This window comes from Emydura macquarii, unplaced genomic scaffold (genome assembly GCF_026122565.2).
Source record: "Emydura macquarii macquarii isolate MOO-44397 ecotype Brisbane River unplaced genomic scaffold, CSIRO-AGI_Emac_v2 contig_2292, whole genome shotgun sequence".
NCBI classification, from domain to species: Eukaryota; Metazoa; Chordata; order Testudines; family Chelidae; genus Emydura; species Emydura macquarii.
The window spans coordinates 125,065-139,216 of record NW_027132429.1 but is presented as its reverse complement, the minus strand read 5'-3'; positions in this window follow the sequence as shown (position 1 = coordinate 139,216).

Here is a 14,152-nt window from a genome sequence, read left to right as displayed (position 1 = left end):
ACAGACAATCCAAGAAGTTTTTGGAGAGTTTTGGGGACGACTTCCTGGTGTAAGTGCTGGAGGAACCATCTAGGGGCCGTGCTCCTCTTGACCTGCTGCGCACAAACGGAAGAATTGGTAGGGGAAGTAGAAATGGCTTCAAATCAAATCAGACACAAAATATGTTTTAGTCTTGCACAGGTTCTTAGGTTCAATACAGAGGGAACTTTAATGGCCTGTGGTCTTGGTCAGTGCAGATGATCTAAAGGTCACTTTTAGCCTGAAACTCTGTAAATCTGTGGATCCTTAGCCCTTGGTTTTGTGCAGCCTGGGCATTGCTAAGCTGTCTGTCACAGGCCAGCACAAGCAGCTGGGCACAGAGTTTGCTGATCTATGGGCTCTGCTGTTGAGAAATCTTCCTGAGAAATATGCCCTGATGGTGAAAAACATCGGGGACGAAATATGAATGCAGAGCTCTGAGGTAGAACCCTTCACCCTGCCAGGGAACCCCAACTCCACTCACCCTTCTCTCCCCAGGGCAGGAATCAACACCCCAAGATGGGGCTTGCTTGCCCCAGTATGCCCTCCCTTGTAAGTTATTTCCTGGTTTCCTTAGCTCTGGCTACATCCACAAAGCCTTCTCTTTTACTCCGGCAAGAAAATGCCCTGAATAACAATTCATAGCTGTTATATTGGTGCGTCTCATCCAAAGGTCTCAAAACACATTTAAAAAAGCAGCGTTTTGCCCCATTTCACAGCTGGGGAAACTGAGGCAGAACAACCCAGTGACTCACCCAAGTCACACAGCAAAGTCACTGGCAGAGCTGGGAAGAGTAGCCAAATTGCTGGACTCCCAGTCAAGTGTGGAAAAACTCAAGGCCATGCCCTCAGAATTCAGTAAAGCCCTGGGAGACCTGACTTCCAGTCCCGTGATCTAACCACTAGACCACGGTCCTGTCTGAGAGCTGGCAATAGAATCCAGGAGTGCTGACTCCCAAAACCCCCTCCTTTAACTCACTAGACCCCGCTTCCCTCCCACTGCTCAGAATAGACCCTAAGAGTCCTGTCTCCTAGTCGCGTGCTCTAAACACTAGATCCTGTTGTCTTCCGAGACCTGGGAAGAGAATCCACCCTTTCCTTAGCAGTAAAGCCAACCACTAGCTCAACAAAGAGAAGGTTAAAGGGTGACTTTATTACACCCTAGAAGTATCTACATTGGGAACAAATATTGAATAAGGGACTCTTCAATCTAGCAGAGCAAGGTATAACATGGTCTAATGGCAGGAAGTTGAAGCTAGACAAATTCAGACTAGAAATAAGGTGTACATTTTTGACAGTGAGGGTAATTACGCAGTGGAACAATTTACCAAGGGTCGTGGGGCAGTCTCTATCAGTGACAATTTTTAACTCGAGATTGGATGTTTTTCTGAATGATCTGTGCTAGGAATTATTTTGGGGCAATTCTCTGGCCTGTGCACTCCAGAAGGGCTGACCAGATGATCACAATGGTCCCTTCTGACCCACGAATTTGCCTGGACTCAGAAAAAAATGGAACTGAAAGTATTTTGCCTGATTTAGGACTTGTGCTTTACAAACTAAGATGAAAATATTCAGATTGTCCCTGCTTTGGGGTGGGTTGTGTGTGTGTGTGTGTGTGGTGGGGGGGGGGAGGGGGAGGAGGGAAGTGTACGGCTCAGTTTGGGGCTGAGCCTCCTGCAGTTCCCAATTGTGGCAACGTGATATCTTTGAAAATCAGGCCATTCATGCAGGCTTTAGGGTCATGGTAGATAATCAGCTGCACAGGGAGCTCCCGCTGTGATGCTGTAGCTAAGAGAGTGAACAAAATCCTGGGAGACAAAAGCAAGGATTATTGAGGAGGGAGTTGCCATTATCTGGCTGTATGGCCTTTGGTGACCCCACTACTGAATACGGTGTTGTAATGAAAAATTGTGAACCATCACTTTAAATTCTCAAGTGTGTTCCTGGTCCTGCTTGAAGGCAGGGGACCTCTGTAGGGAAGCCTGCGGTCAGGGCCTAGCAACAATTAGATAGCAGACAGACAGCCTAGAGTGCGGTGGGCATGACGGCTCTTGCGTGATCCCTTAGAGAGGGTGAGAGTCTTGCTTGTGCTTATCTGTGCGTTAGCTCCTGGACACCACCAGCCTGTTACCCGCCCCTCTTCTGGGCTCTGCCAGCCCCTAATTTGCCTTGCAGGTGCACCCTGATTCCTGAGTACTCTGAAGCATTCCCCTGTAGCATCCAGCCCCTGTCTCTGGATGCTCACAGAAATGACCAGGTATGCAAGCAAGGCACCAAGCTTGTTTGATTCCCCGGAGGATCAGTTCTGCTTGACCGCCACAGCACTGAGATATAGTTCTGGAGAAAACAATCGGACATTTATTATCAAAGGCAAAGATTTGAGAGATACTGAATAAGGCTAATAATGGAAACCAACATCGCTGCACACGAAACAAATTCATAAAGCACAAACCTGGTTCTACACCTCTCCGTGGTTCCTCTCCTTTGTAACCAAATAGAGTTGCCCCCAAAGTCTCAGTCTTCTGCAGAGCTGATTTCAAACAAACCAGGATCCAAGCATTCATGAAGCACCCATCTCTGACAGAGCTTTTCTGCAATGAATGGGTAACCAAAAGTCTCCTTGCATTCTATTTATATTCATATATATATATCATTCTATTTATATATATATTCTGTGTTCCTTTTTTATCTCCCAGAGACAGGAAAACTGATGGTTTAGCCACTGGTGCCTTCCTATTCTCCCGTTGACTTCATATATAAATTGGGCTCCTGCTACATTGACTTATAATACTTATTGTGTGAACTGAGACATCTGTTTGTTTGGCAAGGCCTGTTTGTTAACCCTGCCTGGGGACACAGATTCAATATTTTCCGTATATTTTTACAGTGTCTTATATATCATCCAAACACACGTTGCGGAACAGTTATGAGGACTAGTGTGGCATCAGCTTATAATTGAGACCTTTTTAGATAAATACTATGAAAGCAATGCGTTAGGTGTAGTGAGTGTGCCAGCCCTGTTCAGAATTGCTGTTATAGTGAACGCTTAGCCAATCGGCATCAAGGAGTTCTTAGGGTCACTGTGGGATGAATTGTGCCCCTCTTGTTTTCTAAGAAGCAGCCTGCTTTGTCTCTCTCTGGTTTTTGGTTCTCGTGTATTATTGTTGTGACTTCTAAGCCATAAAGTAATTTCAACCTTCCAGCAAGAGTATTTTATGTTTTTACCTAACCTCTGTGTGTATGTGTGCGTGTGTGCGTGTGTGCGCACGTGCGTGTGCGCCATGAAAGCCTGCCTGACAGCAAAAGACTTCAGGAGCTCAATTTGTTTAGTTTATCCAAGATATCTAATGGCTGGAAGCTGAAACGAGACTGATTCAAAGAAAATAAGATGCACATTTTTACCAGTGGTGGGGAGGAATTAACCATTGGGACAGCTTATCAAGAATTGTGGTGGATTCTCCATCCCTTGGAGTCTTTAAATCAAGCCTGGGTGTCCATCTAAAAGAGACACTCTAGCTGAAACAGAAGTTACAAGCTTGATGAAGAGATGATCAGGTGATGTTCTAGGGACTGTATTATGCAGGAGGTCAAACTAGAAAATCAGAATGGTCTGTAATAGGGGGTGAAGGGGAGGGGAAAGCTGCCCCTTTAAAAGCCAGAGTCCTGGGGCAAGCCACCCTTGTTCGCTATTCAAATGCAGCTGAGAAAGGGACAGGTGTTCCCTATAAAGAGCAGCAGGAAAGTGGCATGATAGAAGAAAGAAGCTGTAGGAAAGGACAGGTTCCTGGAGATGGGACACTAGGTGGGATGTCTTAGGAGCTGTAGCTGGGTAGAAAGCACCAGCCGGAAGTTTTGTTTTCCTTTTGTGAGGTTGTTGGTTGTTTGGACAACTTGGAGATGAGGGCTAAAGACTGATTTGGCTGGTAATTCGCTATCTGATAGGGCCTTAAAATCGACGGATCTATGATTTCAGGGGTGTCATGCTAGCAGAGAAGTTGACCCAAGAGCTGTAGTGTGAGAATTTTGCTGTGTGTGGTTCCTAGGAAATATCCAAGTAGTTATTTAAAGCCTTCATAGTCCACAATTATTATTAGCTAGTTTCAGTTCCTGAAAGGCAAGGAGCACAGTTTCCCCTGTTACTTTACTTCCTGTAGGTTGTGGGAAGGCAGGCAGGAGTGCTGGAACAATTTTTATGGTGGGGGTGCTGATGATGGAAACCATGCATTTGGTGTTTGTTATCACTACTTCAAGCCGGGTATGTGGCAGCACTGCTAGAACATTAGCTAGATGCTTGGAAACCATCCTGGGTAGAGGAAGTGTAGCTGGCCCAAGAGACATGCAGCTGAGCTAAGGCACTGTGGTAAGACACCCCAGTAAAAAGTGTCACTTGACAAACTTCCTCTGAGAAAGATCAGAACGGGATAAAGTAGAGGTCGTTTTCTTGCCTGGTAGCAGAAGGCAATGGTCACAATGAGGCAGTTTATCATCCACCTTCTGGGTAAGTTTGAAAGGAATTAACTTATTTTCTTCCACGGGGGCTTGGCAAAAAGAGAAATAATGTCTTCATTTCAGCTCTCTGGGGCAGGGGATCTTGTTTTCTGAGTTTGTACAGCACCTAGCGCAATGGTCCAGGACTGGGGGCTGCCATAATAATTGTGTTGGGATCTTTGTACGATCCTTCACTGATGGACATTCAGCCCCAATTTGGGTCTCTTGAAACAAACACCTCGTTTTATCAGTGACCTGACAGAAAACATAAAATCATCCCTGATCAAGTTAATAGAACCATAGATTCCAAGGCCAGAAGGGAGTAGTGTGAGCATCTAGTCTACAGAGACCATACAACTACCCCCAAAATAATTCCTAGAGCAGATCTTCTAGAAACACATCCAGTCTTGATTTTAAAATCATCAGTGATGGAGAATCCATCATGACCCTTGGTAAATTGCTGTAAGGGTTAATTACCCTCACTGTCAAAAATGTATGCCTTCTTTCCAGTCTGAATTTATCTAGCTTCAACTCCCTGCCATTGGATTTGTGCTATACCTTCCTCTGCTCAATTAAAGAGCAATTAAATATTATTAGTTATTAAATATTTGTTCCCTATGCAGATGCTTATAGATGGGAATCAAGTCACCCCTTAACCTTCTCTTTGTTCAGCTAAATAGATTGAGCTCTTTGAATCTTTCACTATAGCACATGTTTTCTAATCCTCTAATCATTCTTCTGGCTCCTTCTGAATTCTCTGCCATTTACCACCATCCTTCTTGAATTGTGGGCACCAGGATTCCAGCAGCAGCCGTACCAATTCCAAATACAGAGCTAAAACAGCCTCTCCACTCCTACTTGAGATTCCCCTCTTCATGCATCCCAGGATCGCATGAGCTCTTTTGGCCACAGCATCACAGTGGGAGCTTATGTTCAGCAGTTTACAGAAGACTCACAGATTGGGGAGCGTGGTAAATAATGAAGAGGACAGGTCACTGATACGGAGCAAACTGGATCGCTTGGTGCAGTCAAACTCTAGGTACCTAATAGGGCCAAATGTTAGGTCTTATGTATAGGCTGTGCTTACAGGGTCAGGGACTCTCTCCAGGCACTCAGTGATCTGAAGAAGACGTGACATCATGATGGATAACGAGCTGAAATGAGCTATCAGTGCAGTCCTATGCCCAAAAGGGGCTAATGTGATCCTTCGATGTGTAAACGGGACTATGGGGTAGGAGTAGAGAGGTTATTTTACCTCTGTATTTGGTGCTGGTGCAACAGCAGCTGGAATCCTGTGTCTAGTTCTGATGCCCATAAATCAAGAAGGATGTTGATAAAAGGCAGACAGTTCAGAGAAGAGCTATGAGAATGATTAGAGGAAAACATGCCATATAGAGAGAGACTCCAGCAGCTCAATCTATGTAGCTTATCAAAGGCAAGTTAAGGGGTGACCTGGTCACAGTCTTGAAATGCCTTCCTGGGGAATAGCAATTTGATAATAGAGGGCTCTTCAATCTAGCTGACAAAGGCTTACAGAGACTCAATGGCTGGGGGTTGAAGCTAAACAGCTTCAGACTGGACAGAAGGTGCAATTTTTTTTTTTAACAGTCAGGGTCTTTAACCACTGGAAGAACTCACCAAGAGCTGTGGTGGATTCTCCAGCGCTGGAACTCTTGAAATCTGGATGGGCTGTTTTTCTAACTTGACCACAGCTATTGGACTCAAAGCAGGAATTAATTCAGGAAAGTTGAATTAATCTACTACCTGAAAGGGGGTTCCAGGGAGGATGGAGCTAGGTTGTTCTCAGTGGTGGCAGATGACATAACAAGGAGCAACGGTCTCAAGTTGCAGGGCGGGAGGTCGAGGTTGGATATTAGGAAAAATGTTTTCCCTAGGAGGATGGTGAAGCACTGGAATGGGTTACCTAGGGAGGTGGTAGAATCTCCATCCTTAGCGGTTTTTAAGGTGCGGTTTGACAATGCCCTAGCTGGGATGATTTAGTTGGGGTTGGTCCTGCTTTGAGCAGGCGGTTGGACTAGATACCTCCTGAGATCCCTTCCAACCCTCATCTTCTATGATTTTATGAAGTTCTGTGGTCCAATTTATGCAGAAGGTTAGACTAGATGACCACAGTGGTTTCTTCTGGCCTCAGTCTATGGCCACACTGGTGGTTAGCTCTGGTGAAGATTTATTATCATTGTTGGCTAATAATGTAGTCCACATGTTACAAATAATACTGAATCCTTTATTTGTTGTTGCCTGTTGATTATGAATTCTTTGTTATGGCTTGTTAATCAATATATTATTGATGTTATTACAGCTGCACCTGGAAGACCAGGGTCCCTTTGCAGTAGGAGCTGTAGAGCTAAATAGCAGAAGACAATCCCTGCCCCAGACTGATTATGCTTTTGGCCCCGATTCTCCGTCTGGAGTCCCGTTGACTTTAACAGGCATAGGGATCTCCTCGGATGATGATCATCGCAGGATTGGGGCCTTAGCTAGAGAGACAGAGATTAAAGGGAACTGAGCGCAGAGGTGGGGTGGGAGGATGGAGTAAGAGGGACACAAACATGCCGAGTTGTGTGCGTGCTTTGTAAGCGTAGGCGATTTGTTTGGTAATGGGAATAGTCAGTGGGCCAGCGTTAGAATGACTCTGTAGTCCAGGGGTTAAGACATCTGCTTAGGACATGGGTGTCTCAGGGTCCAGTCTTTCGGCTCTTGCTGCTCTTCTAATTTGTATATGTAATTAAATAGGACAGACTGAGGAAACCCCCCAACAGAGTAGCTCAGTGGTTAGGGCACTCTATTGATAGGTAGGACACCCCTTGTTCAAATACTTTTTCCCCATCAGACACAAGGGGGATTTGAACCTGTATCGCCTGCATCCCAGGGGAGTGATTTAACCCCAGGCTAGAAGTTACGATAAAGGCACCACCACCCCATTTCCCCATCTCCCCATTTTGAATGGGACCCAGGCCATTCGGCATGCTCTGAGCATGGCTACCAAAGCGGGGCCTCCAGGCAAGATAAGCAGGCCAACACCTATCTTCCCTCAGTTTGTGGGGCTTAGGTGTGAAATAGGCAGTGAGAGAGAGGCAACAGGGCATGTGCCTAGAGGTAGAAACTCAGGCTCCCAGGAAAATTTTACCCTGCGAGTTTAGGCACCTGCAGTGTCAGGGAGCAGCTGAGCAGGAGTTTTGTGGATCGCAGTAGCACCTAAATCTGGAGTTTAGGCCCTTAAATTGCTTTGTAAATTTGGCCTCCTGTATCTTAATTGCAAGACCCTCATTCTTCTTGTTGAGCTCAGTGCAGTTACCGTAGATTTATACCAAGGTAACTAGTCCCCAGAGCACTTATCCTAATTCATGATGCAACTAGGAGCAGCCATATAATGAATGGAGGATTTAATTAGTAAAACTTCCTTAGGATATGGGCCTGGTAGGGACCATCTGGGTTGCTGAGTCCAGTTCCCTGCTGTCGCACGCAATCCTGTTCTCTAATCCCATTCATATAACCCTGTTCATAAACTCCACCTTCAAACCAGTTGGGTTGTTTGCCACCACTCGGCCTACTGGAAAACTGTTCCAGAACCTCCCTCCTTGGATGGTTAGAAAACCTTCCTCTAACATCCAGGCATCTGGGCCCCACAATGGAAAGAGCCTCATGAAATGCATGTTGCTGCATTGCAAATGCAAAGCAGTGAGAGTTTGGAAAAGCCCCCGGCCAAGGGTTGTGAGCTCCTCTGCTTCCACTGTGCCTGACGTGACCCGTTGTTGCATTGTAAGCTACTGAATCACTTGGGATAAAATAAGGATCGGCCCAAAATAATTTTGATCCAAAAAGGTTTGGTCCCTTTATTTTTAAATCATCATCATGGGCCTCTGTGTTTCTTAGTTCCAGCTGCGTGGGAAAAAGGAAGAACCAACAGCCATTCTGTAGGGCCACTACAGTGCAGGGAACAGAAGGAATCTTCTGTGAGAGCCACCTGCATTCCCAGCTACAGAAGGTTTTTGCAGAGCAGCTGCACTTCTGATGGTTGCATCCATTTCTGAACTTCTTGGTGCTCAGCAGTCAACGAAGTTAGCAGAGAGCTGGTTAATGATACACAGAAGTACTGTGAAAGCATGTACAAAGAAATGGCTTTCAAGGCGTGGACTGAGATGATCTGATAAATATGCGGTGGGGACACTGGGCAACAGGAGAAGTGAGAAGTGTAGTTCACAGAATGAGACAAACCCTGAGGTCCTCACTTGTTTACTCAGAAAAAACTCCCTTTCAGTTTTAAGGACTGAGACCAGATCATCAGTTGCTGTAGCTCTGCTGAAGTCAATAGACCCACACTGGTTTGTAGGCTTGGCACAACTCACTTTTTAAAGAGTTCCAGAGGGGTAGTCGTGTTAGTCTGTATACAGCAAAAACAACGAGAGTTCTGTAGCACTTCAAAGACCAACAAATCTAATTTCAGCCAGCATAAGCTTTCGTGGGCTTCCTCTGAGGAAGTGGGCTGAAGCCCACGAAAGCTTATGCCTGCTGAAATTAGATTTGTTAGTCTTTGAAGTGCTACAGAACTCTCACTTTTAAAAAAATATCATTTTGATAAGTATCGATGTTTTATTTTTAAGCATTTTTATTTTTATCCATTTAAATTTTCTCAGGTGTGGGCAATTATGAAGGGGTCAGGCAATGGGGGAGTCAGACAATATTTATTTAATGACTGTAAACCTTGAGATTCAAAAAGTTAAAACTTTCTACCTGTTAAAGCACAAATTGACAAGATCACATCAAAATATACAAAGTAAATATACTTAAATCAAACTGGAATAAGTTCTCAAGCAGCTTTTTTAATACTTTTTCTAACTTTTCCTATCTGTAAATTTCAATGGTTATTGATGGAAATATTTTTTCATCAGTTTGTATGTGTGTATAGTAAAATTGACATTTACTGATGTTTACCGACATCTACCGATACAAATTGAATCCTTCCAACCGTACCGATTTACAGATCTCCATCCTCCCCACGAGGAGGGTTTGGCCCACTGAAAACCTATAATTGCTGTGATCTATAGACTCTCTATTCCAGAAGTCCTTAGGGGTCTCCACCAGTATCAGGGCTTACTATGGTAGGTTCTGTGTGGACACAATACTTGCCTTGAATTTATAATCTAAATAGAAGAGATGGACCAAGGAAAAACTGAGAGTGGTAAGGACGTGTCCAAGCTCAACTGGCAGGTTAGTGACAAAGCCAGGAATAAAACCCTGATCTCCCAGTCCACTGCTGTATGCACCAGGCTACACTGCCTCCTATGTGGTAACAGCAATAAAACCCAGTTCAATAAGAGCATCTGTGGTTGTTTCTCTTCTTTCAGGGTTTTGCTGTCTTATTTGCTTCGAGGGGACTTGGTGTTTCTCCACCACTGGTAAGTTGATGTCTAGAAAAAAAGGACAAACCCCCAGATCAGTACCTCTGTGTGTCCTGTAGCCGGAGAGGGGCTTTGAACAGGCAAAGAACTTTCCATCCCATTTCCTCATCTCTATGGATCTTTTGCAGTCTCTTGATCTATTTCTCTGCCTCCTTTTTCCCCATGCACCAGAAAGCTCTCTGCTCCTCTAGAGGCGAAATAGGGCTGCATTTTAATTAAACGACCAGTGTTGGTTCCATGCTTCCTTCTTCAGTTAACTGGTGTGACAATCCATCCGTGTGTCCTGCTCATGCAATGTGCATCACTAATAATCAAGGCTCCTACTGCACCTGCTGACCTGGGTACTTGCCCACTTCAGGGGACCCAGACTTCACTGACCTAACTGTTCAGTGTGAAGGTGACTGGAAAGCAGCAATGTAGGGTTCAGCTTTGCAAACTGCACCCAGCCCTGAGTGGGGAAGCTGCACAGTCTGTGGGGCAGAATCCTACTGAGCCACCCTGGGAGGAGGAGTCCCCACCCGCTCTGATACTCTTCTGGGGATTCGGCATACTTCCCTCCTGCATGTGGTCGGAGAGATCTTTGGCCAGCGAAGAGGGGAGGAGCATATTGTGGCTCCGCCCATTTCCCCATCCCTTTGGGGGGGCCGTGACTCACTAGGAGGAAGCAATGAACCTTATGCAGCCCCTGGAGAGGGTGTGGCAGGGAGGTTTTCTGCATACACCCCCTCCTCCTGTGCACTGTGCTGGGGCCAGTCACAATCTGGATGAAGGTGAAGGCTTTTTGTTTTACACAATGAAGTATTAATCTGTGGAGCTCACGGGTGCAGACTGGGAAATCCATACGGGATTGATTGGTTTCTGGAAGAAAACCCTTTGGAGCCTGCTCAGATCCTCCTGGCCGCTGACATTAGTCCTCTATCCCTACCTTCCCCATCTCCTCCTGCTTTTCCTTTCATGGCTTCAGGGGTGGGGAATGTGGATTCATTCCTTCTCCTGATGCCTTCAGAAGAGCGGCCAGCTGGCTTGATCCTCCCATCCCACCCACCTACTCTGCTAGGCCCACTCTTTCTCCCTGGCTGTGTGATAAACAGGGTTAATGAATGAGTGGGAACCACACTGAGGAAGTCAAACGAAAGGTGCAAAGGAGGTTATTTGCTGCTCTCTTTAAGTGACTTGGTTCTTTCTTCATTTCACAGTTGACGGGTGTGCGAATTCGCCCTCCTGTGCTGGTTTTGCAACTTGCGAAAAAATCTCCAGGGGCTACAACTGCACATGCAAACTTGCGTCTTTTCTTAGTTCTGTGAAGCCACACTTCAATAATCAGACAGTGCAGTGCATCGGTGAGTATCCACCCTGGAACCCATCCGCAGGACTGGGAGCCCTGTAATGGGGTGACTGCAATCTAGCATGCTCTGAGGCCATTGGGAGCAGCTCTTCCATTTCCCAGAGAAGTGCTGTATCATGGATGCTACTGACTAGCAAGCATGAAACGGAATAAGGGCACGTCTACACTTCCAGCTGGGGCTGCGACTCCCAGCTTGAGGAGATGTACATGTCCTGGCTCTCACTGAGCTAGCACGCTAACAATAGAGGGTAGCCTGACCAGTGCGCGTGGAGGGATGGGCCATCTAACCCAGGGGTGTACCCAGCACGTTAGATGGGCATGCACCCAGGGCAGCTAGCAGATCACACTACCGCAGCTCCGCTCTGGTTTTCAAGCACTAGCTTGATGGGAGCTACATGGGTTGCAGTTCATTCTTCACGGGATGCAATTCCACCTTCCATGTGGCCAAACAGATCTTTTGGCCAGTGCAGAGGGGAGGAGCATCCTATGGCCCCGCCTCTTTCCCCACCCTCTTCTGGGATACCATAAACCGCTAGGAGGAGAGTGGAGGAAGCAGTGAGCCTTGTGCAGCCTGTGTGGGGTGTGAGTGCCCCTCCCCCTCTGCCCCCACGTTGGGGCCAATCACAAGCTATCCCTTAAAGCAGATCAAAGGAAATGCTTTCGTTTTGCACAATGTGGTGTTAACCTGTGGAAGTCACTGGTGGAGATTGAGCCCGGGAGCTGGGAAGGGAAATGGGTGTGAGGATGGGGTGAGCTGACAGCCTGCTTTAAGTGGAGGAGACTGAAATTGGATGGGGGAGGGAAGGGGAAACTGGGACTGGAAATCCAGGAAGTTTTTCAAGAGAGTGTTGGGGACAACTTCCTGATGCAAATGCTGGAGGAACCAACTAGGGGCCGACCTCCACTTGACCTGCTGCTCACAAACAGGGAAGAACTGGTAGGGGAAGTAGAAGTGGGTGGCAACCTGGGCAGCGGTGACCATGAGATGGTCGAATTCAGGATCCTGACAAAAGGAAAAAAGGAGAGCAGCAGAATATGGACCCTGGACTAGAGAAAAGTGGACTTTGACTCCCTCAGGGAGATGATGGGCAGGATCCCCTGGAAGGCTAATACGAGGGGGGAAAAAATCCAAGAGAGCTGGCTGTATTTTAAAGAAACCTTATTGAGGGTGCAGGAACAAACCACTCCAATGTGCAGAAAGAATAGCAAATATGGCAGGCGACCAGCTTGGCTTAAGAGAGAAATCTCCAGTAAGCTTAAACACAAAAAGGAAGCTTGCAAGAAGTGGAAGCTTGGTCAAATGACTAGGGAGGTGTATAAAAATATTGCTTGAGCATGCAGGAGTGAAATCAGGAAGGCCAAAGCACAACTGAGTTGCAGCTAGCAAGGGACATGAAGGGGAACAAGAAGGGTTTCTACAGGTATGTTAGCAACAAGAAGGAGGTCAGGGGAAGTGTGGGCCCCTTACAGAATGGGGGAGGCAACCTAGTGACAGATGATGTGGAAAATAGCTGAAGTACTCAATGCTTTTTTTGCCTCTGTCTTCACAGAGAAGGTCAGGTCCCAGACTATTGCACTGGGCAGCACAGAATGGGGAGGAGGTTAGAAGCCCTCCGTGCTAAAAGAAAGGCTGAACTATTTAGAAAGGCTGGACATGCACAAGTGCATGGGGCCAGATGCAATGCATCTGAGGGTGCTGAGGGAGTTGGCTGATGTGATTGCAGAGCCATTGGCCATTATCTTTGAGAACTCATGGTGATTGTGGAAGGTCCCAGATGATTGGAAAAAGACAAATATAGTGCCCATCTTCAAAAAAGGGAAGGAGAAGTATCCGGGGAACTACAGACCAGTCAGCCTCACCTCAGTCTCCAGAAAAAACATGAATCAGGTCTTCAAGGAATCCATTTTGAGGCACTTAGAGGAGAGGAAGGTGGTCAGGAGCAGTCAACATGGATTCACCAAGGGCAAATCATGGCTGACCAACCTGATTTCCTTCTATGAAGAGGTGACTGGCTCTGTGGATATGGGGAAAGCGGTGGACATGATATACCTTGACTTCAGCAAAGCTTTTTGTTAGTCTCCCACTATATTCTTGCCAGCAAGTTACAGAGTATGAGTTGAATGAATGGACTGTAGGGTGGATAAAAATCTGGCTAGATCATTGGGCTCAAGGGATCGTGATCAACAGCTCAATGTCTACTTGGCAGCCAGCAAAAAGTGGAGTGCCCGAGGGGTTGGTGCTGGAGCCAGATTCATTAAACATCTTCATTAATGATCTGGAGCAGCGGTTCTCAACCTTTTTTTCCCAGTACCACTCCGGTCACGTAGAGTCAGGTCAAGTACCACTTCACCTGACTCTACCTGGCCAGAGTACTACTCGGAAAATAAGCGCAGTAAGCACTTTCAATTAATACCCTCCGCCGAAACCATTTGCCCGTTTTCGGCGGCAGCAGGGGGACATGATTCAGCAGGGGGAGGGAAGAATGGCAGCAGGCGGGGAAGCAGTGGTGGCAGGTTTTCTCGGCGGCAGGGGGAGGGAGGGGAACGGCGGCTGCAGGGGGAGAATCGGCGGCAGCGTTTGTAGGCGGGGGGGGGATCGGCAGCTGCAGAGGGAGAATCGGCAGCAGCGTTTGTCAGCGGGAGGGGGATCGGCGGCAGCGTTTGTCGGCAGTGGCGGGGGGGGATCGGCGGCAGCAGGGTTTCTTGGTGGCAGGGGGGGATTCGGCGGCGGAATCGGCGGCGCGGTTTGCCTCGCGTACCACCGAGCCGGCTTCCGCGTACCACCGGTTGAGAACCCCTGATCTGGAGGATGGGGTGGATGCACCCTCAGCAACTTTTCAGATGACACTAATCTGGGGGGAGTGGTAGATATGCTGGAGGG